Here is a 22813-nt window from a genome sequence, read left to right on the forward strand (position 1 = left end):
GTATTCTTCGGTCACACTAAGGAGTGTAATGCTGTGCAAAGTAAAAACATGAGATTCCGAACCCAATCTTGTTATGCGGCTTAAAATGACACCGAAATTTCACACCCTTCCAAAGAAAAGAAGATAGTGTAAATGTCTGGATTGAAAACGTGTGTCACAAAATGTACTTCCGCAAAAAATAACTTTTAGCGAAATATTTACGTCGTGAGTCTCATATTGAGATAGAAGGAATTCCGAAACTTTCTTCTATTCCGGACGTTGACTCACAAAATTTAATTATGCTTTAAAATTTCTCAAATATGCCTCGCGACGCACATAGTGTGTGAATATATATATATGTATATATATATATATATATATAAGTGAAAGATGCGTACTGTCGGAGTTACTAATTCGAAGTTTATTACGACGTTTCGAGCGGGGACCGCTCTTCATCAGGTAGCGAGTATACTCGCGGGCTGTATACTCGCTACCTGATGAAGAGCGGTCCCCGCTCGAAACGTCGTAATAAACTTCGAATTAGTAACTCCGACAGTACGCATCTTTCACTTATTAACTTTTCCCGGTCCATTGTTTTCATATTTACCTTACTTTACCTATATATATATATATATATATATATATATATATATTTAAAGTTTATTGTTTTCAATGAGTAACTTATTCGTTCAGTTTATTTATTCTGTGTTAGGGGAGATGTAATTTTCTTTAGGAGAGAGAAATGTTAAAGATGCAAAGCACTTTCTAGGATATAATAAAGAAATAAGTTGGTAAACAAGCGGCGGTATACCGACAGCCCGAACGGCAATGAGGTGCTACACAGATGCTTCACAAATTGACTGCGATTCATCTTCGCAATGCTACTAACATAATTCTCCCGAACGGTAAAGGGTGCATTTTATTTTTATGGTTCTTCTTCACGCCCACGTCAAACAGAATACTTAGATTTAATGAAAGTGTAAGGACTACGGGAGAACCTACCATCAAGTGTCATCGAGATCCCCGTGGCTCCCCTAATTATGGTTAGAAGACCTAACTGCGGGACACGTCAGGGAGCGGAGCCCTTATATTCTAAGGGAGGCGTGACTGAAGGGAATCGCCGTTGGAACGCCGTTGCCATCGAACGACCGAGAGAGTCGAGAGACAGATTTACTGAAATTACTGCGCTCTAAATAACGGGTGTCCCCAATGAAAGTATTAAGCTTAATATAATTTACAAAGAACAAAGCTGAGCATTATTGTTTTACTAATGCCTCGAAGCGTAGCAATACAACAAAACACGCCATGCTTTATAAGGTTACAAAATTGGTTCAAATCGTAATGACCTAAAAAAACAGGTGAATTGGAAATCTAATGTAGAGTTTCCCACGTTGGTGGGGCATTTGGAATGGTCCGCCTGAGTAGTCACAATTAAATATTTATCTTACTGCTGCATAATTGACGAGCCACAGCACCCATACTCCGTGTCATTAATTGCGTGCAGTACAAACGAAGGCAACGCCAGGCGAGGGCAGAAATTGCAAGCATTTGGGAAGGATGAGAGTAGGAGAGGAACCTCCTCTCCTCTCTAACCTTCCTAGTGCCCTCGCTCTCTCCCCTCGCCCTCCATTGCCCTCCTCTCCCGTCCCGCCTCCTTTGTGCTCACCCATTCTCGCAATGGGAAGGAGCTGAGCTAGTTGGTTGTACAAACTTAGATTGTGGAAACCAGCTGAACTGTAAGTTCAGCTGGTTTCCACAATCTAAGCACCCATTCTCACTTCGCCTGGCGTTGCCTTCGTTCGCACTGCACACAACTAGCGACGCGGAGTATAATTAGGGTTATTTTATTTTTTATTTTTGTTCTATATTTCGTTGTGAAGGATTGTTCGTCACGCTTCCTGTTTTAAATTCGATACACTACAGCTGAAGGCAATGTCGTGGGACGCTCAACCACTTTTGTTCTTTTTTTATTATCTCTGGCAAGTGATTCGCTCATTATTATGAAGGTTATTCAACCAAATACGCAAAGGAAGATCGACTTCTCTGGTGCGTAATCCCCTGTCTAGGACAACATGGCACTCGCAATCATTTGCTATAAGAAACGCGCTTTATCGAATGCAATTCACTGTTGTCACTTCCCCAGTAACTACTTAATGTCCCCCAAAAAAAACTTAAGACTTTTTTTTAATATTTTTGCACTGATAAATTATGTATCGCGAACGCTCAGTTCCGTGCAATGTAGCGATAGCGGTCCGGGAGAAATTCTAAAGCTTTAAAAGCTTGCCATTATCCCCTTCAAAATTTATATGCGATTTTCGAAAGTTTCCAATGAAAAAACCGCGACCGACGAAGCCCACGAGTTCATGCAGACGAATTGTGTCCGCTAGTTGGAACAGGTATTATTTTCCCGTTCAAACTTTGTGGTGTTCATTATGGTAATATCGCTCCTCTACTAATTGCCGCCCGATCGGTATGCGCTTCGCTCGTCTCCTAGGGAGTGACACACCGCAACCAGAAGACAGCGAATATGTTTACTGTACCTCCCGGTTACCCGTCCTCGAGAGCTGGCTGTCCGAACCCGCCGACCCTTGTCGCCCGTCGTTCAGAGCTCGAAGTCGGAGCCCGTGTCTAGGCTTGCGGATCGTCTTTCCCACGCCAGAGCTGCGTAGGCTAGCTGTTCCGGGCTTTCATAGCCCGAGACTCGCCGCGGAACAACTCCGGGACCGTCATGGCCCAGGCCGGTACGGCCAGGGTTCGCCATTCCCTCCGGTCCTCATCAGAACCTCGCCGGTGGACCGCCCTGTGGATCTCCATGGGCCAGACGAGCCAGAACGGATCCATCGTTCCTGCCCCGGCCCCAGCCTCGCGCAGCACGCTCTGTCTGGCCCCAGCTCGTGTCTTCTCGGGCAACCGCCTGTAACGTGCCCTTTGCCCCGACTTGTTTCAGCCTCGTCTCCCTCAACTCTAAAATAAAAAAAAATCGCTTATAATGTAAAAAAAAAAAAAAAAAAAAATAACGGTTGGTAATGAAATTTTGGTTACCTATTTCGGGCCGGTGGTGCTCCATTTGCACGGAGGCTGAGCATTCGGTGATGTGTAGTTTATTTTTTTTTTTTTTAGATAGAAGAAACTTCATAAGTATTTCGGAGGAGCACGCTGTATACAACAAGTTTCTTAAACAATTTAGGAGCAACTGCGTCCGCCAAAGAAAATAAAGGGGCAACAAAAAAACATTAAAAAAAATGTAGAATACGGATTGGACTTTTAAGCTTATTTCCACCGGCTGTCTCAGGACTCACTTCTCCGTAAGTTGGAGGATAAGTTATATGCTGCGTATCACCGGTACGCGAAAGAATTCAAACCAAAATTTGTTTGTGCAAAACAAGAACGTATTTTACTCCAAAGACTAGTAAATGCGTGCTTAAGTATAAAAAAAAACCAAAGAAGAGGTTACATAAATCATAATACAAAATACCCATATATGTTTTAAATAATACAAAATCAAAAATTAGAAAGAATTAAGAGCACCCTTGCAATTTGTACTAGGTGGTCACCTTACGTAAGAGAGTGCTTTACAGATGCCTATTTTAAAAGTTTTACGCAAGGTAAGAAGCAAAGTACAAATCAGACGTACGTATCGGAATGTGGTAGTTTTATTGACCTCCAAGTATTTAATTTTGTATATAAACCCAGAAGTTATAGGAAAAACATATTAGAATTGGGTGCATAAACTTTTAATAATCCTTGTGTTAAAGGCTATTAAAATGATTTTCTTGCGTCCCTAATGGCTTTTAAAGTTCCCGTGATTAGAAAAAAAGGTAAGGTCTTCGCTCGAATTCGACTTCAATTTCACAGTGCATCATAAAGTTAAATGAAATAGTGATTAGACACGAGCCTCTTGGGATTCTCAAAGTAATCGTAGACAGCAACGGGTGCGTTCCGTGCTATTCGCGTTGATGTCTTCGTACAATGTTTATTAGCAAAGCATATCAAGCTAATCTACTCTTAAATGGAATTATTTGCTTAAAGCTTAAATAAAACGTAACATGTCTAACTTACTTGTTCATGTTTACTTTCCCAGCGAAGTTCTGCTAGCTATTTTGTTCCTTCTGGAGGAATGGCATTTGTCCATTAAGGAGATATCTCAAATTGAAAACGTAATGGTATCTAGTGTGGGCATCAAACGCTCATCGTCATATCATTGCGACCTTACACCTTGGAAATCCTCTACATAATATTTTCTTCAAATTGTTTATTTGACGCCCACAGAATATCTATATAACGTGGGTCGCGAATACAAAGAGCGACAAAAGAAAGCCTTGTGCGAAACCTGTCACTCGGGCCTATCATTTGCGATCTAAGTGAGGATTGACGACTTTATGTCCGCTTTTCTAGATAAGTTAATTTGAATAACTTCTGGTATTGCAGGCTTAATCATGATGCGCAATCAATGAGACTGGAATAGAATCTCCTACCTTTCTTCTGTCATATCTAACATATCTTCAAATTCCGTCCCAGTGTCAGGGTTTACACATCATGATTAGTTCGCAGCAGCTCGCCTTCAATTTGACCGTTTTTAGTACAAAATTACCGCAGCGGAACACTTAAAAAAGGCGCTGCCAGAACTTAGGGACTTCATATTCGGGGAATATTAGCAGTTACGTATATCGTTATATATTAAAGGCTTAAGTTTTTTTCTTAATGTGATTATTGTTCTTGTTACTTTTTATTGCCATCGTTTGTAGTTTCCTTTTCTTTCTTTTCACATACCTATTGGTTCACCGAACGAAGGTCACGCCTCTAATAAAAACAAGAAAACAAAATGATTAATTCTCTATTTACCCGGCGATTATAAGGTGATTAATTATCTACTTAATTAGGCTTACCGGCGAAAGTACACACGTGGGCCGAACGCCTTAAAACTTGAAAATGGAAGAACCTGAACTATTTCCTTACCTTTTAATTACCTACCTGAGGTAATTAATAACTTTGTATCAGTTCCGTTAACACCCACGATGGTCGCAATGACGTTCAAACGATTTCATAAAACGCGAGAAGGCATGATAATGCCGATCCCCTGGGCCGGGTCTTTTGCGATGATCCCCATTATATCGTGACCACTTTACAAACTGCAAACAAGCACCCAGTAAGCAAGACAGTCTTCGGAATCTTTGTCCCCGCACGTTCAGTGCCATACGCGGGTATACGCACGACGCACTGATAGTGCAGGCACGACCTTGCGACTTTTTTTTTTTCGCAGCTTACTCCGTAAGGGTATTTACGGCCACCGATATTTACGCTTTAAGTTACTGTCCTAAATTAGCACTTTTCATCGACTGTAATAGCCTAAGAAAAGCTTGGTGTGACAAGCTTTCGAGAAAGTTATTCCTACGCAGCCAACAAAATCGCAGCACCAGCAGATAAGAATTCCGAAGGACCAATTACGAAGCCGGAAGCATGAAAACAATGAGTCTCGCCCTGAGGTTTATTAAGCTGTCATTGTGTCTAGTATAGTAGCTTCGATGACAACAATTCAATTCTCGTATATTTCGCTTCATTATGCTTCAGAGTGAATTTCAATGCTTCATCACAGTTGAGTACGCACAAGCAGAGTATGCGTACGTCACACGGAATTTAATGCATGATTGTTAATGCCGGTTATAGTAAACGTAAAGAAAGACGACAAACACCATAAAGCTGCGATTTTGACGTTGTTTAGTTCGTCCCATTGGCTCAAAGTGTCGGTGACATCAAATTAAAGTAAAACAAAATATAGAAGAGGAACAAAAGACGTCAATTCTCTTTTGTTCGCGTTAAAAGTGTCTCGCTGTGTTTGGCTGCTGTGTTAAATTGCTGCGATCCATATCGAACCGCCCCAGTGCGGCCTGCGTTTGCATCGCCAGTTTCGCACAGTCAAGTCAGGAGCCGCTTCATTTTTTGTCGAACACGAAGAAGAGTTGGAACCGACCACGCGGAAAAGACGCTGTTCCAGACGACTCAGATGATCGATGGCGTCACTGATTATTAATGTATTCTATATTTTTACCGTTTTTCCAGGGCGCGTTTATGTGCGATGATTCGTGTTCGTAGAGTGGTGAACAAAAAAAAAATAGGGACCATATTGACGGGAACATAATGTCCGCGACTAAAGTTGTCAGAGCCGCCAACCAAAAAAGAGATCCGTTCCCTGGGGGCTTCGACTATTTATTGGCATTTAATCTTTGCGCCTTTCTGAAGTCATCAGTTAAAAAAATAATAAAGATGAGACAAGATCGAGACGGGGTAAGGAATATTTAGTCAAATAGCAAAAGCGGGATACAAATATAGAAAATCTTTTCTTTCTATGGTTGGGTGTGCCAGTTTATGTTTCATGTACGAAGGTGGATATCTTCGAACTACCTATTGTAAGGTGTGCTTTGTGTACCCTTTTATTCAGATTTTTTTATATATTGTTTATACTCTTATTGCAACGGGTGTGTATCTTTTTTTAAAGGCTTGATATAGTGCTGTGCTTTAGTTTACTTTTTGTGCACCACATTATAGACTGTGAAGTTGTTTGTGGGAGAGGAAAAATACACTTGTTATTAATATTATTTATAGTATGTTTTTTTCGCTTGGCGGAGGGGGGGGGGGGGGGGGGAGCGACAAGTACCCGAAACAAATTATTTATTCCAAGAATTCAGAAATCTTCGCTCGATTGCTTTCATAATACATAAGAAGAGATTGATTCCCAAGAGGAAGTTTCCATTCAATTCCTTATTCCTGTTAACGTTTACAGTAATACGTCAGCCGAAATATGCGTGATACTTATGCAAATATTTAAAGCTTCATATAGTCTCCGAAACATAAAGAACGCAGCGTGCGGCATATTATTTTGAGACATCGTTCGTCATTCTTTATTCGGCGTTATCGGCTAACGTTAGAACATAATTGACTGTGAAGCGATATTAAATACTCGCTACCAGCCCAGCTCTGCGTTTTTAGAGTTATCAATCGCCTTAGAGCTACGAACTGACTTTTCCATTTTATGTCAGAACACAAAGAAATACTAGAAAACATCCAAACGCAAACGCAGAAACTGAACGCTGAGGGTCACAGCGCAAAGGTGTGCTTGATTGGCTTAACCGCTGATCGATAGCACGGGCATAAGACAATGCGATGTCCGTTACGTTGTAGTTTTAGGCCCTTATGAATGGCTAGCGTTGTCGCGCAGCGTCGGTCACTCGCTATGACTTATTTTGCCACTATGTATAGAGTTCAGTACTTCTTTAGCAACTCTTTACAAAACAGCTACTTTGATAGGAAATGGCGACTTGTGGTTTCTTTTTTGTAGATGGTTAATTGGGTCTGTTAACCATTCGTGGCCATTCAGCCTCATCGGGCACATTCATTTATGCGACGCTAGGGATGGCTATCCATGTGATATTCTTAATGCATCGAAGATTAAAGAAAAAAAATTGCGGTGGCTTAGCTTGGCTTAGCTAGGCTATGCCAGGATATACGTAGCGTGAGCTTATGCGCACAAAATGAGAGGAGCTATCAAGCAGCTCTGGTGCAGCGTCAGACTTGGCTACTGCACAACAGAGGCACACCGTTGGACACGCGGCGGTGCCAGTGTGTCCGCCGCGGCTATGAAGTCACTCCTCTGGAATACGAAGATCGGCGAGGCGCGCGCGGTGGCGGAGGAGCGCGCGGCGGCGGCGGCTCCGGGACGCCAGCTGCGCGCCGTGTGACGTCACTGCTCCTCGCGCTTGCGCAGACCGGCGAGGCGCGCACGGTGGCGGCAGATCTCGCGGCGACGGGGCCTCCGCCCCGACAGCTGTGCGCCGTGTGACGTCACTGCTCCTCGCACTTGCGCAGCACGGAGCACGGCTTATTATGCGAGTCACGCGAAACTCCTCAACCTCGGCCAGGGTAGCTCACGCTACAAAAGAAATTGGATATGAGACTTCGCGATCCGTAATAGGGTGAAGACGCGATCGTAGGCCCTTTTGTTAAGACTCATTACGACTGAAACCTAGTTCCTGGCAAGTCCCAGATATCTGAACGCCCTTCGCAGCCAGGGACATTGTTGCGTGAGCCATATAAGAAAGAAGAATAAGGAACCGTAAAGCATGAACGGCAAACACTAGAAACCGCGCCCTTTGTTTTCTAAGCTGTCCGTGCCTATAAATGAATACCGCCATCGACGCTTTTTTACAAGAAGCCACATTTTCTTTAAGCCCCGACCGTGTTGACGGCGCTGATTTCAGGAAGAGAACGGCAGCGCACAGTAGCAAAGAAAAACTAAAAACAACGCAACGTGTTTTTGTTCTTTTTTGCGGTATGGGCTTTTATGTATGTACTGTTTATCGCTATACTACCAAGAGAACGCGTCAAAGCGCCAAGTGCTGTGAAGGTAATACATTCTAAGCATCGGAGGAGTCGAACTCTCAGGGGCTGACTCGACAGAGTGGGTGACCAAAAACATCCTTCTTTGACGGCAAAAACGAACAAGGTCAATACGTGTGGGACTAACCAATCGGTCAACGCTGCTCAGACTTGTACCGTACGCATTACGAGCAATCAAATTAATTGTAATCGATTATTTTTTGGAGTAATTTTGTAATCAGTTGATTACTTTTATTAGGCAGTAATCACAAGAATAATCTGATTACTTTTTGAAGTAATAAAATTACTTGTAACCGTTACAATTTGTCCACGGGACACCCCCGCCCCCCCTTCCCCCCCTTCCCCCTGGGGGCACACGCCTTTTTTTTTTATGGAATGACAAAAATAAAAATTTGTTCTTTTTTTTTCGAACGGAAAAAAGAAAAATTTTTGCGGAGCTGTAGGAAACGAGGTCAATCTCTTTCTATGTACAGTTTCTGTGGAATGTCCGAAGCCACAGTGCGTGACAAAGGCCATTCAGGGCGAAATTTGAGGAAGCAGAATGTAGCTTTTGAGTCCTTCGTTCAAACTAAGGAGCCTTCATGTGCGCAAAGCGCACATGAAGGTACCCTAGTTCAAACTAGCCCCCTCACGCACACACACACACAGAAATAAAAAAATAAAAAAAAAATCCTGCTTAGGGTACCTACTCGTAGCCCGTAGGAGAACCAGAACCGAAGAATGCCTAAAGCGGATGCAAAATATGACAAAGGCAGTTGAAATATTTCCCCATTTCCCCTACGTGGTCTTTGTGACAAGCATTGTTTCGAGTTGAGAAGTCGTCGGGGCGATCTCTTCCGTTAATGGATACTACACATTATCCGTTTCAAATCCTGAAGCTGCTGCTCTTTTGTATAACATGCGAGCTCATCCACATGTGAATAATGAAATGAGTGACGCAAACTTTGAGCGACAATTCTTGCTCAAGCTTAAGATCTAGAACCCCCTCCGCTCCCCCTTCCTCCCCCCACACACACACTGGCGAACGCCCAAATCATTAAACATGGGATGAGGACGATTCGTCACATGCGCATTCGTCACAGGACGATTGGTCACAGGATGATTCGTCACATAGGAACATTCGTCACAGGATGACTCGTCGTGCGGGCAACTGGTCACATCGATCGAGCAGGGGACGATAGTAAATTTTAAATTTCAACATCTGCCCACATACCCTGATGAGGAGTTTCATGATTTCCCACTGTCACGTAAACCAATGGTTATATAAACTAATATTACAATACTCATCCGCTTTTCCTTTCATTATATTACGGGTCTTCAGCAGGTTGATCTCAGTTGCAGGCTTGAACGAGCAATAATCCGACTGGCAGCCAAATTAGTTTTTAGTTTTGCCTTGCATACACCTATTCGACAAAACCAAAGAGTATCGGAATTCCTTCTGCCGAATGTGTACGAGTACCCCTCGTGCAGCATCATGGCTCTCTCTGTTCCGATCACCTCCATCCTTTTGAGTCTGAGTTCAAAAATAGTCGCTTTTCTATGGCCTCCACATTCACCGTTCAGGACGGACCCAGATAGCTAAAACGTCGGTTACAAATTCTTTGACCTCGAGAAGCGAAAGACATGCTAAGATAAGAGGTGACCGACTTTCTGAGGCCCAACCAACATTCAATGTTCGGGACCGAATCAGAAGCTAAAACGTTCGTTACAAATTCTTCGCCTTTGTCCGCCTGAACCAAATTGAACAATACATTTTTGGGGGGACGAACTATTGTGGGACCGGTTGGCCGCGTGACGAGTCATCCTATGACGAATGTTCCTGTGTGACGAATCGTCCTGTGACCAATCGTCCTGTGACGAGTGTGCATGTGACGAATGGACCGTATCCCATTAAACGTCTTCAAACGAATTCTATGCTTGTGTCCGCATTGTGAAGGTGCAACGACCACGAAGAGGGAGCCAGTTTTTCTTATTCAGTACTTGGGCGAATGTGAAATATAGGTTGGAAGTAGTTCATTGTTATGAGCGCTAAAGATGTCTTCACACAATAATGTAATCGGAAAAGTAACGATTACTTTTTAGCCATGAGTAATAGTAGTTGTAATCGATTACTTTTTTTTAGTAACGTGTACGAGACTGACGCTGCTTCATCAAATACGTTAAGCATCAAATTCTTCCGTGAACATCTCCTAACGGGGACTGACGACACCAATGACGATCATGAAACTTCTCAACGTGGACCTCAAATGGACACAAGCGTATGAGCACAGACCTAGGAGGCTTGTTAGAAATGCCTCTGACGCCTTTAGCTGAAGGATGTAACTATGTGCGCGTATACATAACATGTACAGGGTGTCACAAAAGAAAATTTACACGGTCCTTTTTACCGAAAAAATAAACTAGGCGTCGTCGGACGCTCATTCTCCGTCCAAAGGTAGCGCTAGAGGTCACAACCAGATGCCAAAGTTTCAGCCCGATTCGATAACTTAATCAAAAGTTATAACTGATTTTCTGAAAATTTCAATGGTAAAATGGCGGTCGCCGCAGTTTTCGAACACGTGGGGCTCTATGGCACCAGAAACTGAAAACGGGCAGAAATGGGCTCCATTTTCCCATTAAAATTTTCAGAAAATCACATATAACTTTTTATCAAGTTATCAGATCGGGCTGAAATTTTGGCATCTGGTTGTGACCTCTAGCTCTACCTTTTGGCGGAGAATGAGCATGCGGAGTCGCCTAGTTTATTTTCGCGGTAAAAGATACCATGTAAATTTTCTTTTGTGACAACCTGTATATTTGTATTGTAACATTTTTCTTTCAATAAATAAAAAATGTCTTCATATGCATTGAAGTATTTCATTTGATTTACTTTTATCTTCAACACAAAAACTTTTAAAACCCTTGTTCGCGTTAAAAATATATTTTTCTAAGCTCACAACCTTTCTACAACAATTTTACATGCTTTTTGAACATTCAAGGGTGTACGGAAAGACCTGCACCCTTCGTACATCCTTTTTACAACCTGCGGGTACCGAAATCGTGTTAAGATTGCGTTGCGGTGGTACACCCATGATTTTGAAGTCGTCAAAATCGGAAACCACAAAATTGTAGACATACGCTCCGACTCCAGAAGTCAAGAGGCTGCCCGCTCTATTTGGTGGATTTTGTGAAGTTTTCTGAAGCACGATGGGCAGCTGACATCCAATCCAAACCAGCGCGCAATTTGTTTTATAACCAGGTGAATCCGTGCGTTGTGTGCAAGCTTCTTGACAAGCGACCAGGAAAATAGCATCGGTCACTCACGCACTCTGCTCAAAATATTGAGACCACATCGCTTCTATTATGATGCATTCCGTCTCATCCTGAGACGTACCAAAACGAAGGCTAGACGCTCGAAACGATACGGGCTCACAGCAAAGCTGTGAGCCTGTGCAGTAACACGGTTGTCTTGTGCTCGTCCTCCGCGTTTTATTCGTTCGATTTTAAGCATTTATTATCAACTCGCTCGCTCTTATCAGTATTAGTAGATACTCAAGCTGCACGAGGGTTCGTGCAGTGGGTAGAGATGTAAGCAGTTGAAAAAGAAAACATTGAAAGTTTCGGAAAAAACAGTTTTTTTTTGTTTTTTTAACCAGAATAAAAATTAAAAAAAAAAAAAAAAAAAAACGGAGCTTACAAATTGTGAAGCGTTGCCACACGCCGGCGGCAGCGACGTCCCCCTCTCGCTGGACGTCGGGAAACTTCTAACGTCGCAGAATACAAAACCTCCAAGGTAATTGGTAAAAAAAAAAGGAGTTTGGGAGTCCGCGAAGCACCTGGATCCATCCGCGTGTCCTTTAACCAAAGTCTTTTAAGCAAGGACTTTGCTTAAACCAACCCTTGAGTCCCCTCGCCTCTCGCGTACTGCATATCCCCCCCTCTGCTGCGGCATGTGAAAGAAACTGATCCGAGTTTGAAAATATGCAAACCAAGCTACGCAACCGGCTCGCAGGGGATCATCGCGTCCAAAAACATGTGTACGTGCACTCCAACCTTAATGTTCATAAGGCTTCGTACGCTGCATAGCGAAGCATTGACGCGTCAAGCGGAAATGAATCGGAATTTTCGGACACGGATTGATATAAATGCCAGCCTTGACGCTCTGATGTGATATCAATGCCTTGAGGTGAAATCGAACCAAGATTTAGAAACCGGAAGCTCTGCTGGAGCCTGGGACTTTTATGGTGCAGTAATGTAACAATTAATTTAGTTTTAGTGTTAAAATATAAATGAATCGGGTTTTTTATAGCTCTGTACGAAATTGTCGTTTTTTCAATTTTTCGTTTTTTTTTCGAAAAACAAAAACATAAAAAAACTTTTTCATGACCCTCTAAATTTCGTTAATTTTTACATCTCTAGCAGAGGGACCATCTAGCGATACTATGAACTCGTGCTTTAGCCTTGGCTTTAGTGTGTGTTAAGGGAAGGGGGGGGGCAATCATCGGGGGATATTTCTTTATTTATTTATTTAATTTATTTATTTAATATTCCCTCAACGCCAGAGGCATTACAGAGGGGGAGAGCAAAGAAAAATACAGAAAAGGAAAACAAGCCTCGAAATAGGTTAAACACACTCAACAAATAAATGATTAGTAATTGCAGTTTTGAAAAGGTCAGAGTCCGTGATGGTGGCAATTGTCCCGGGAAGGTGGTTCCATTCTCGTGATGTACGAGGGACGAACGATGAATGAAATGTTGTTGTGTTAGAAATTGGAATATCAACCTTGTGATTGTGATCGTTGCGAAAAGAAACGTAAAAAAAAAACGGGATATTAATTTGTCGCGCAGGATGGAAATGTGAAAATAAATCTTATGGAATAAAGAAAGGCGAGAAATGCTACGACGCAAGGCTAAAGGCGGCAATGACAGAGTAGCTTTCATGGCTGTCACGCTAGCCGTGCTGTGGTAGTTCGAAAGGATGAAACGAGCTGATCTGTTTTGAATCGCTTCCAATGCAGTGATGAGGGTGACTTGTCCAGGATTCCAGACAGAGGCTGCATACTCCAACCTTGGACGAGTTAATGTTTTATAAAGGGTCAACTTTAGTGCAACTGGAGCTAATGAAAAATTTCGTTTAACATAACCTAACATGCGGTTAGCGTTAGAGGAAACATACTGAATATGATTCTTCCATGAAAGGTCAGATGTTATGTGCACGCCGAGGTATTTATAAGACAACACCGGCTCCATATAAACCTGATCAAGAAAATAGTTAGGATTGTCAGAAGATTGTCGAGATAAACGCATAGACTTACATTTGTTAGCGTTAACGCTCATTGACCATAAATCACACCACTCGATGATAGTGTTAATGTCCGACTGTAGAGCACTGGTGTCATGATTATCTGTTATTTCACGATAAAGGACACAGTCGTCAGCAAACAGACACATAGACGAGGAGATGTTAACCGGGAGATCGTTAATATAAATTAAAAATACAATGGCCCTAGAACAGATCCCTGAGGAACCCCGGAAGTAACAGATACAAGAGAGGAGTTACTATTATTGACAGTAACAAATTGCGAGCGATCAGACAGAAAAGATTGAATCCAGGCAAGTATGTTAGGATCACAGTTAAGCTTGGAAAGTTTCAGAATCAGAAGTTTACGAGACACTTTATCGAACGCTTTTGCAAAGTCTAGGAAAATGCAGTCTGCCTCGGATCCTCGATCTAAAATGCAATGGAGGTCATGGGTGAAAGAGAGAAGCTGAGTTTCACATAAAAATGTCTTTCTAAATCCATGCTGGGAAGGGCTGAAAAAATTGTTAGACTGTAAAATGTTGACAATGTGGGAGAAGATAACATGCTCAAGTAGTTTGCAAGGTATGCTGGTTATAGAGATTGGGCGGTAATTACGAGCAGAATACTTGTTACCAGCTTTGAGTATAGGTACCACCTTCCCTATCTTCCAGTCGAGAGGAAGGACGGCATCTTTGATTGACTGTTCGAACATCATAGTTAATATTATGGATGAGTAATTTAGTATTCTTGAGGAATTTTGAATTGATACCATCCACTCCTGTTGAGGAGGACAATCTGAGATTTTCTATAATTGAAATCACTCCAACATAATCAAGAGGAATCGAATCCATCAGCAGGTAATCAGTGCTAACCAGCAGTGGGGTATCAAGGCGTCTATCGCTAGAAAAAGAATCAATGAAAACGTGATCAAATACATTTGCGCAGACTTCGCTAGGCATACTTTCACCACTTGAAGACATTAGTGTGATTGACACCCGATGATGCAAAGTCTGGTTATTTCGGCTCTCGTACTGTTTTGCCTCGACGAGAAGGGACGTGTGCAGCCATGTGTCCCGCCACACCAGCATTGAAGGCTGCTAGGATATTAGATCAGGCTAAGCCCTCTGGCTTTCAATCAGTGAACACTCAGGCCGTTCCACCTGACTTCGTTATTTCCTAACTGATGTGTTACAATATGGAACGCACATTTTCTTTACATGGCCAACACATCAAAAGTATTTTCAAATAGTACCTGCCATATTCATATTGTATGTTTACAGACCAGGGTCCCCCTGCCTGTGGAGAATGAAGATGCGAGCAGCCTCGAAACCCACCAACAGTGGCTCCGTGCTGAGAGCGAAAGTTGGCACCTGACGAAGGCCAGACTGACCTTCGAATGGATGCGGCTGCCTGAAAACGGCTACATGTGCTGACATTGATGGGTGTAAAGAATGCACAGGATGCTTATCCCTACCTGATGGATGCTAGGAGGGTATGCATTCCATATTTCTCAATGATCTCAATGACAATACCGGGATCGCGCTTCCCCGTTCCGTGATTGTGGCTATTGGACGGCATCTTGGGACACGGAAAATCAACCTTTTGGAGCGTTGCGGAGAATGAGTGGCTGTCGGCTGAAGACACGTTTTTTGCACGTTTGTCTTCATTCGCTGAAAACGTTCTTTAAAACCTTGTGTAAACGGATATAATTGCTTTTGGGAACACATAAAATATTTTACGAAAGCGCTGCATTGCAGGAAAAAGGCGCAGCTCGTCTAACGTAAGTCTCACCAGCCTTGCGGCGTGATCAAGGCTTCCTTGGCACGCCCAACTGCTGCATCTCTGTACCTTCCCACGCTTGGACACTTATCAAGAATCAAGGCCGTGGCAAAGTTTTGAAGGTATGTCGCGCGTAGACGTATCGTACACCCAACTGTTCCGGCGAGTTGCTGTCAATAGGATATGCAATCGGTGGTTGCTATTATGCGCGACTAACCATGGCTATGTTCTAAATACACTCGAACGGATCAGATAGCAGCACGAATAGAGCAGTGTAGTGTGTGTTTTTCATAGGTGTCCTGCTGGGGTAAATAAAGGTGAAGACAATAACAAACATTACTATTTCCGAAGGGCTCGTAAAAAGCTGACGAACAAAAAGGGGGACTAAGATGCAGGTAACATAGAGGTAATTCACAAAGTGGGCCAGGAAGAAAAAAAGCCACACAAAATTTCAGCCTTTTCAATTTGGTGAAGGAAGAGCAGCGGAGCTGCAGCTTCTGTTTTCGGCGGTGGCTTTCCATCGAGCGATCGGCTCTTCTTTCGCAAGGGAGTCTGAAGCGCTCGACGCAGTGTAACTTTAGGCGATAGTGGCCTCACGGCGGTTGCGAAACCATTCGCGCTGCTCCGCACATCGCCGTTCGTTCCGTTCCGCTCTTCTTCCTCCGAAGAAATGTTGCCGCGATCTATGAGCGACAGCGTCGAACAGAAAACCGGCAAACACAACACTCTGGACAGCTACCGCCATCTATGAGTGACGGCGGCAACCAGATTGCTGTGTCGGCCATGGGTGTCGACATTTTTTTGGTACCGGACACGACCCTGGGGAAACTAGCCCTTAACACCTCAGCTGTAAAAATGTAATGTTTTCTAAGACAAGATGATAAATGTTCTAATACCTTTTGTGCAGCACCGAACAAGGATAACACCTTCACTTATAGCACCGCTCTGAGTAAATTTTAAGTTAAAGGGAGCCTCCTCTACAGGTGTGACATAATGAAAATTGTTGCACTCGCTATAACCAAGAGGGACGTCATCAAAGGGGGGAGGGGGCTCAACAATAAGTGGGCTACGGTCAAAAACATGTGGAAGTTGCCCCCTGACACTTTTAAAGTAAAGAAAAGAAAACCGATTTCGCCTGCGTGTCCTAGTTGCTGTGTAAAACAAATATAAATATTGGCATTTCTGGCACCCCTCAACTCACTTCAAGTCTTCAGAGTCACACCCTCGTAGTGACGTAATTCGGGGTGCCGTGTAGCTTGCCGAGTGCTCTCTCGGAGGACACTTCCTGTCCCATTCTCTGATGACATTAGCAGGCGTTATGCTGCAGCTTAGAGCCGAGGGAGGTCACGTAATCTTTTCGCCGTAGTTCCTTCGGTTGCCACTAGCGGCTGCAGGTGGGGCAAAAAGCTCGACTTTTGCTTTGCGATTATGCAGCAGAATCGCTACATTTTTTAATCAAGGAGATGTTTTTAGGGGCAAAGCTCCTTATGGGCTAGCCATGACCGTATGTCCGTCCGATGTCCGGCGTCGGGTTCTCGTGTAGGGTAAAAAAAAAACAAAAAACGCATCTCCACGTAATGAATGATGTTGATTGGGGCGAAGCTCTGGTAGTGCTTGTCTGCGTAGACGGTGAGCCACAGCATGCCGAGCCTTTCGTTCGTTTTCATCGAGAATGTGCGGTATGGAACGTAGTTATATACGCATTTGAGCATTTGACCGCAGCGTGACATGGATGAAAACGAACGAAAGGTTCGGCATGCTGCGGCTCAGCGTCTACGCAGACAAGCACTACCAGAGCTTCGCCCCAATCAACATCATTGACCACGTGGAGATGCGGTTCTTTTTTTATTCTCCGGGACACGATAAACAACGTAAAAATTACGAGATGCAACTTATTTTAATCTTAAAATCGTTGCAACCCCCCCCCCCCCCCCCCCCCTTTAATTCTTTCCTGTGCACCTGCTGGCTTGATCTTCTTTAAGGGGCACACAATCATTGGTGTGTCTCCCCAAAGAAGCGCACAAATACTTCTGCCTCCCCTTTTCGATTGCGAAGAACAAAAAAAAAAAAAAGAGAGAAGGGGGGAGGCGGGAGGGGGACAAAAAGGCGCAGTTACTTTTTTTTTTCTTTTTAGAGCGCAGCTCTTAGGCGTACGTTTTCGGGCTGAGAAGCGTCGGCGTCAGTGTCGGCGTCGGAATCACGCTAAATTTAGAGGAAAAATCGACGTCACGTGACCTCAACAGCAATTCAGTTTCCTCGTTACATTTAGCGGGGAAATTGCGCCACGTGACGGTGTCACGTCACTTATGATCACATTAATTTTCTCCGGTAGCTGTAGCGGGAAGATCGACGTCACGTGACCTCAACAGCTATTGAATTCCCAGCTAAATTTACCGGGACAATTGACGTCCCGGAACCTCACCACAAATTCAGTCTCCCGCTAAATTTCGCTGGAAAAATGAGGTCACATGACTTGGTGTCACGTCACCTATGAACAAATTCAGTTTCTCTTCTAGATTTAGCGAGAAAATTGACGTCACATGCAGAGGAGGAGGAGGAAGAGGGGAGAAAGAGAAGGAGGAAGAAAGGTGGCAGAGAAGTAGGGGAGAGGAGGGATGAGGAAAGGAGTGGAGGAGGAGGTGGGAAATTAGGAGAATGGAAGGAGGAGGAGGAAGGGAGAAGAGAAGGAGCAGGAGAGGAGGAGGGGAGGAGGAGGAGCAGAGGCATACCCTCCCCTCCGTACCCTCCCTCCTCCTCCTCAAAAACCGCGCTTGAATTTCGCATTACAGGGATTTGTAAACTTCTTTAATTTTTTTTTTTTAAATCTATTTAGATCTCTTGACTTCGTTGGTAGGGTTTGCAGAAAAGAATATATTCAGGGGCTTGGCGATGCGAAGACAGACTTTGTTGAAGAGAGGAGCACAAAGCCTCCATTCGTGCCGGTCATTGCACATGACAGCGTGACTGAGGCGCATTTTGCCGAAATAAAGACACCTTTTGTTTTTGTTTTTTGTTTGTTTGTTGTTGTTGTTTTTTTTTGGGGGGGGCGGGGCGGTGACAAAAATGGAAGGGTTTACAACAAAAGCGTTTCATAAATATGTAAAGAAATTACTTTTCAATTACTGTTTCCAATATTGTATGTAAATATTCCTTTACAAAATTACTGAAAATGTAAGCGATTGGAGGTAATTCCGTTATTTGTCACGGAATAAGTACGAGTCTGGCTAGAGCTTCAACAAGCCCGCGGTTCGAGTCTGCGATATATTACAGCAGCACGCACGGCCGTGATTCTGGCAAGCGGCGGAAGAACACGATCTCACATTTAAGGGGCAGGGTTTCAGTGAATACATTTTCACAATGTTTGTTTTATTATGATAGAAATCAGCCTCCACAAGTGGATATGGTAAGCGAGTGTTGAAATTAAAACAAAATTGACGAAACTGCATATGTTTCTTCAGCATTTAAGGTAAGTATACGATTTAAATGGATCTCTGCAGAATATTTGAAATAGCCCGATCAAATCACCTCTCTCACTTCAAACAGAAAGAAGAAATAAGACAGTATCGACCCTTTCACACATCGGTAGCTTTTGTCTGTCTGCAGTTGCCAACCTCAGCCCTCACGCAAGGGCCGCTTGAAGCGTGACATCTTTCACCCCCCCTTTTCGTGACGCAAAGCGCAATCGAAAAACGGAACATCCTCTCAACTACGCGCTCGGGAAATTAACAACTTATGACTCACACCCGCGCTACCACAAAATGTCTTCGACATTAAACAAAAAAGAAAAAAAAAAAGGGAGACGAGAAACCTTTCGCTTGCATTTGTGAGACCTCCAAACACCAACAAAAAACGGAACGACCTCCGAACGACGCCCTCGGGCTGTTCAGAACTTACTAACCACACAAGCGCTACCCGCAAAATATCCTCTATTTAATGAGCGTGACTTGGTACAAACGGGATGTCATATTGAAGCTCTTAAATCCAGAGGTTGTCAAAGAAGTTTCAACAATATGTTTACAGGAATATTCTTATCGATCATGTGTAAATGTCACATCGTCACAGAACGCCTGGCAATTTAATGCGAATTTTATATTTAGTTTCTCAAAGTATACTACTTCACAAATGATGGTATACCGGGCAGTCACTTTCAAGAAAATCGCGGCTGACAACTCGGCTATTCAGAGATAATTTATCCAAAGTCGCTCGGCTGCTAGCTGAAGTGCACCATACAGTATATGTAGACTATTGTACCTGAGTACACGAAAAGTAGGGTTCAGTTACCTTGCTTGACCTAAGGTTTGTTGACCCTCATGACAGATTGGGTGTGTCCTGCTGCCGTGTTAGTCTGATGACAAGCATATTACAATTCCCCGCTATGACTACCTTCCGCTCTCTCACGCCGAGGTGGAGACATTGCAGTTTAATCGGCAATGTTCTGCTGTGGGCACGACTCGATGGAGCGGCCGACGTTTCCCAATGAAAATGGGTTAAGACTGTTCACTCAGGCATAGACGCGGGACCGAACAGTCATTACTCTTTCTGTTGCATTGTCATTGCTTACATCCTGTCTATTTGCTGTTATCAAGCCGATAGCAGTTTCCCTGTTGACGTCACCAGTCGTGGCGTTCTCTATATATCTGTGTTCGAAGCAATAAAGGGGGCGTTTTCCCCTACTGGCTACCACCGGAGCGTGTCATACTCGCGTCGCGCCTGGCCGAACGGCGGATGGCAGCTAAGACGCAACAGTGGCGACGAGCTAAACTTACTCAACGGGCACGAAAAGCAAGGACAGCCCAAGAATGACAACTGCGGCCACGGCGTTTCAAGTTCCCTTCTTCCACGACGCAGAAGATAAGTGGGAAACTTATGTTGTTCGAGTTGAAGCCTTCTTTGAAGGAAATGCTATTACCGAAGATAAGAGGAAGCGCGCACTGTTGGTAGCCGCGCTCGGCTCCAGGCCGATTGGAATACTGTGCGAAATATGCGCGCCTCGAAGGGTCAACGAACTGACGTACAAGGAAGTTGTCGGAATCCTGGGTCGACAATACGCGCCCAATCCTAACGAAATAGCTGAAAGCTACAAGTTTTTCAATCGGCAACAGCGGGAAGGCGAGTCGGTGCAAGACTTCATCGTGGAAGTAAGGAAAATCGCGGAAAATTGCAATTTCGGAGACAGCTTGGACCGCATGCTGCGGGATCGCATTGTTTGCGGAGTGCGAAACCAGACAGTCCAACGTCAACTACTGGCAAGGCGAGACCTGACTTTGGCAGAGGCAGAAGATTTGGCTACCGCGGCAGAGCTAGCCACAAAGGAGGTAAAGAACATGGAAAGCCGGGAGGTGAAAATGAAGCGGAGCTACACAGAATGGCTGGAAAGTCCCGAAAACAGCCAGACCTGGGAAGGAGGTACAATACAAGAAAAGAAGAATGCGAGCGATGCGGAAGCAGTTCACATGCACGGACGCGTGTCGGCACAGATTCGCCAGATGTTTCCGATGCGGCAGACAAGGCCATTTCGCGAAGAAATGTGGGGCGCATCATGACGTTGCAACTCCAGGACGACCAATCTCGACGATTGCAGCTGCAACGGCGTCAGAGGGAGAGGACCTGGACTTGGCATCAGTGTACACGGTACAACCTCGAACACGGGCAAGTTTTGAACCGCCGGTCCGAAGGCAGATCTCCTGGGGGGGAGTACGACTGACCATGGAAGTCGACACGGGCTCTCCTGTTTGTGTTATTCTCCGAGAAGTGTACAATGAGCACAAGGACCATTGGCCGGCGCTGTCGGCAACCAAGTCTCCGATGCTACTTGGGACAGCTGCCCATCCTCGGGGAGCTACACATGAGGGCGACCGTCCATGACGTCACGGTGCCGGCTTCGCTCGTGGTTGTGAACTGCACCGGACCAAGCCTGTGTGGTCGAGACGTAATCGGCAAACTGAACTTACTGGACCCTCTGGTGTCAAGCGTGGTTGCAGGCTCAACGAGAGAGCTGGAAGACCTGCTGTTGCAGTTTCAGGACCTGTTCGAGCCAGGTTTGGGAACCATCAAGGGGCCACCGGTACGTTTTCATTTGAGGGAGGGAGGGGTGCCGAAGTTTATGAAAGCACGACCTGTTCCATACGCGCTTCGCGACAAAGTGTCAGAGGAGCTGGGTCGGTTGGTAGAGGCAGGAGTTCTCTCACCTGTAAGCCATTCGGAGTGGGCAGCACCGATTGTACCGATGCAGAAAAAGAACGGCTCGATACGCCTGTGCGGCGATTTTAAGTTGGCAGCGAACATGGCGTGCAACACAGAGCAGTATCCGCTACCTAACATAGCTGATATGTTTGCGTCGTTGCGGGGCGGTTCTTTATTTAGCACCTTAGACCTTAGGGATGCTTACAGCCAGGTGGCATTGGATGACGAGTCGAAGGAATTGACAGTCATCAACACCCATCGTGGCCTTTACAGCTTCAATCGCCTTCCGTTTGGAGTTGCTTCCGCGCCGGCGATTTTTCAGAGGAAGATGGAGAGCATGCTCGCAGATCTCGAGGGCGTGCAAGTGTACCTGGACGACGTCCTGGTAGCGGAACAACCGGGAACCGACAACCTGAGCAGGGTGCTGCAACGCTTCCGGGACATGGGTGTCAAGCTTCGGCGATCAAAATGCCAATTTAGGAAGCCGGACATCACTTACCTGGGCCACCAGATCGACAAGGAAGGACTACATCCAATCGAGAAAAACTTGGAGGCCATCCGAGATGCATCGACGCTGTCAAATGTAAGCGAACTTCGCTCCTTCCTTGGGCTTTTGACGTATTATCACCGATTCTTGCCCAATATGTCGACCCTGCTAGCACCGTTATACGAGCTGCTCGGCAAGGATCAAAGGTGGAATTGGGGACCAAGGCAAGATAAGGCCGCCAAACAGGCCAAGGCCGCGCTGCTAACATCACCGGTCCTGACATTTTTTTGACCCTGAGAAGCCACTGCGACTGGAATATGACGCGTTCCCAACATGAGTGGGCGCCGTCCTATCGCACAAGATCCGGGGTGTCGATACACCGATAGCTTTTCGGTCAAGAACATTGACCTCCGCCGAAAAAAACTATTCGCAAGTAGAAAAGGAGGCACCTGCGTTGATCTTTGGCGAAATCAAGTTCCGTGATTATTTACTGGGACGCCAATTCGTATTAGTCACGGACCATCAACCACTTGTGGGTCTGCTTCGAGAAGACCGGCCTGTCCCACTACTGGCGTCTGGACGGATTCAAAGGTGGGCTCTGCTACTCAGCGATTTTCGGTACAAAATAGAATTTCGACCGGGCAAACAAAACGGAAACGCTGACGCGCTGAGTCGATTGCCACTTCCACGGCAAGGACCACCAGTGGAAGAGG

The 22813-nt window shown here is 44.7% G+C and overlaps 1 pseudogene; it reads left to right on the forward strand.

The window, feature by feature from the left end:
• The window catches only part of LOC120848336, a 99148-nt pseudogene extending 77853 nt beyond the window's left edge, over window positions 1-21295 (forward strand).
• The last annotated feature ends 1518 nt before the right edge of the window (window positions 21296-22813 follow it).

The sequence above is a fragment of the Ixodes scapularis genome, unplaced genomic scaffold (assembly GCF_016920785.2).
Source record: "Ixodes scapularis isolate PalLabHiFi unplaced genomic scaffold, ASM1692078v2 PGA_scaffold7__128_contigs__length_106722199, whole genome shotgun sequence".
Taxonomy (NCBI): domain Eukaryota; kingdom Metazoa; phylum Arthropoda; class Arachnida; order Ixodida; family Ixodidae; genus Ixodes; species Ixodes scapularis.